The following is a 4,054-nucleotide window of genomic DNA, read 5'->3' as shown; positions in this document are numbered from 1 at the left end:
TTGAGCTACTTTATGCGCAAAAATTTCAAAACGCAAAAAAAAACCCTTAAAATCGTAACTTAACACGTAATTTCTTGCATATGACTATGATTTTCAATTCTAACCACTTCAACACAATAATATATACCAAATAGTGTTGTGTGCCATCTTTCGTGCAAAACAAACCATGTTTGAAATACTTTATGTGCAAAAGTGCCAAAAACGCTTAAAATACCCTTAAAATCGCAACTTAGCACGTAATTTCTAGCATATGACTATGGTTTTAAATTCTAACCACTTCAACAGAATAATATATACCAAATAGTGTTGTGTGCCACGATTCGTGCAAAACAAACCTAGTTTGAGCTACTTTTATGCGCAAAAGTGCAAAAACGCTTAAAAACCCATGAAATCGAAAGTTAACACGTAATTTCTAGCATATGACTAAGATTTACAATTCTAACCACTTCAACACAATAATATATACCAAATAGTGTTGTGTGCCAAGATTAAAGCAAAAAAAACCAAGTTTGAGCTATTTTATACGTAAAATTGCCAAAAACGCTTAAAAAACCCTTAAAATCGAAACTTCACAAGTAATTTCAAGCATATGACTATGATTTACAATTCTAACCACTTCAACACAATAATATATACCCAAATCGTGGTGTCTTCCAAATGTCGTGCAAAACAAACCAAGTTTGATATACTTTATGCGCAAAAGTGCCAAAAAGGCTTTAAAAACCCTTAAAATCGTAACTTTACACGTAAGTTCTAGAATATGACTATGATTTTAAATTCTAACCACTTCCAACAAAATAATATATACCAAATAGTGTTGTGCGCAAAGTTTCATGCAAAACACACCAAGTTTAAGCTATTTTATGCGAAAAAATGCCAAAAACGCTTAAAAAACCCTTAAAATCGCAACTTAGCACGTAATTTCTATAATATGACTATGGTTTTAAATTCTAAACACTTCCAACACAATAATATATATCAAATAGTGTTTTCTGCCAAGTTTCGTGCAAAACAAACCAAGTTTGAACTACTTTATGCCTAAAAGTGCCAAAAACGCTTAAAATACCCTTAAAATCGCAACTTAGCACGTAATTTCTAGCATATGACTATGGTTTTAAATTCTAACCACTTCAACAGAATAATATATACCAAATAGTGTTGTGTGCCACGATTCGTGCAAAACAAACCAAGTTTGAGCTACTTTAATGCGCAAAAGTGCAAAAACGCTTAAAAACCCTTGAAATCGAAAGTTAACACGTAATTTCTAGCATATGACTAAGATTTACAATTCTAACCACTTCAACACAATAATATATATTAAATAGTGTTGTGTGCAAAGATTAAAGCAAAAAAAACTAAGTTTGAGCTATTTTATGAGTAAAATTGCCAAAAACGCTTAAAAAACCTTTAAAATCGAAACTTTAACACGTAATTTCTAGCATATGACTATGATTTACAATATAAACACTTCAATTCATTAATATATACCAAATACTGTTTTGTGTGAATGTTTTGTGCAAAACAAACCAAGTTTGAGCTACTTTATGCGCTAAAGTGCCAAAACGTATAAAAAACCCGTAAAATCATAATTTTACACGTAATTTCTTGCATATACCAAATCGTAATGTGTGCCAAGTTTGAGCTACTTTATCCGTAAAAGTGCCAAAAACGCTTAAAAAACACTTAAAATTAAAACTTAACACGTACTTTCTAGCATATGACTATGATTTACAATTCTAACCACTTCAACACAATAATATATACCAAAATCGTGTTGTCTGCCAAGTGTTGTGCAAAACAAACCAAGTTTGAGATACTTTATGCGCAAAAGTGCCAAAAAGGCTTTAAAAACCCTTAAAATCACAACTTTACACGTAATTTCTAGAATATGACTATGGTTTTAAATTCTAAACACTTCCAAAAAAATAATATATACTAAATAGTGTTTTCTGCCAAGTTTCGTGCAAAACAAACGAAGTTTGAGCTACTTTATGCCTAAAAGTACCAAAAACGATTAAAAAACCCTTAAAATCGAAACTTAACACGTAATTTCTAGCATATGACTATTATTTACAGTTCTAACCACTACAACACAATAATATATACCAAAATCGTGTTGTGTGCGAAGTGTCGTGCAAAATAAACCAAGTTTTAGCTACTTTAAGCGCAAAAGTGCAAAAAACGCTAAAAAAACCTTGAAAATCGCAAATTAGCACGTAATTTCTAGCATATGACTCTTATTTACACTTCTAACCACTTCAACACAAGAATATATACCAAATCGTGTTGTGTGCCAAGTTTCGTGCAAAACAAACGATGTTTGAGCTATTTTATGCGCAAAACTGCGAAAAATGCTTAAAAACCCTTAAAATCGTAACTTAACATGTAATTTCTTGCATATGACTATGATTTTCAATTCTAACCACTTCGACACAACAATATATACCAAATAGTGTTGTGTGCCATGTTTCGTGCAAAAAAAAAACCAAGTTTGAGCTACTTTATGCGCAAAAGTGCAAAAGCGCTTAAAAACCCATAAAATCGAAACTTAACACGTAATTTCTAGCATATGACTAAGATTTACAATTCTAACCACTTCAACACAATAGTATTTACTAAATAGTGTTGTGTGCCAAGATTCGTGCAAAAAAAACCAAGTTTGAGATACTTTATGCGCAAAAGTGACCAAAACACAAAAAAAAAACCCTTACAAACGTAAGTTAACACGTAATTTCTAGAATATGACTATAATTTTCAATTCTAAACACTTCAACAGAATAATATATACCAAAATCGTGTTACGTGCCAAGTGTCATGCAAAACAAACCAAGTTTTAGCTACTTTATGCGCAAAAGTACAAAAACATTTAAAAACCCATAAAATCGAAAGTTAACACGTAATTTCTAGCATATAACTAAGATTTACAATTCTAACCACTTCAACACAATAATATACACAAAAATAGTGTTGTGTGCCAAGATTCGTGTAAAAAAAACCAAGTTTGAGCTACTTTATGCGTAAAAGTGCCAAAAACGCTTAAAAAACCCTTAAAATCGAAACTTAACACGTAATTTCTAGCATATGAATATGGTTTTAAATTCTAACCACTTCAACACAATAATATATACCAAATAGTGTTGTATGCCAAGATTCGTGCAAAACAAACCAAGTTTGAGCTAGTTTAAGCGCAAAAGTGCAAAAATGCTTAAAAACCTATAAAATTAAAACTTAACACGTAATTTCTAGCATATGACTAAGATTTACAATTCTAACCACTTCAACACAATAATATATACTAAATGGTGTTGTGTGCCAAGATTCGTGCAAAAAAAACCAAGTTTGTGCTACATTATGCGCAAAATTGCCAAAACACAAAAAAAAAACCCTTAAAATCGTAATTTAACACGTAATTTCTAGAATATGACTGTGATTTTCAATTCTAACCACTTCAACACAATAATATATACCAACATCGTGTTGTGTGCTAAGTGTCGTGCAAAACAAACCAAGTTTTAGCTACTGTATGCGCAAAAGTGCCAAAAACGCTTAAAAAACTCTAAAAATCGCAACTTAGCACGTAATTTCTAGCATATGACTATGGTATTAAATTCTAACCACTTCAACACAATAATATATACCAAATAGTGTTGTATGCCAAGATTCGTGCAAAACAAACCAAGTTTGAGTTACTTTATGCTCAAAAGTGCAATAACGCTTAAAAACCCATAAAATCGAAAGTTAACGCGTAATTTCTAGCATATGACTAAGATTTACAATTCTAACCACTTCAACAAAATAATATACACCAAATAGTGTTGTGTGCCAAGCTTCGTGTAAAACAAACCAAGTTTGAGCTACTTTATGCGTTAAAGTGCAAAAAACACTTAAAAAACCCTTGAAATCGAAACTTAACACGTAATTTCTAGCATATGACTATGATTTTCAATCTAATCTCTTCAATGCAATAATATTTACCAAATACTGTTTAGTACCAACTTTCGTGCAAAACAAACCACGTTTGAGCTACTTTATGCGTAAAAGTACCAAAAACGCT

This window comes from Amaranthus tricolor, chromosome 9 (assembly GCF_026212465.1).
Source record: "Amaranthus tricolor cultivar Red isolate AtriRed21 chromosome 9, ASM2621246v1, whole genome shotgun sequence".
Classification (NCBI taxonomy): Eukaryota; Viridiplantae; Streptophyta; class Magnoliopsida; order Caryophyllales; family Amaranthaceae; genus Amaranthus; species Amaranthus tricolor.
This window is presented reverse-complemented; position numbering follows the sequence as displayed.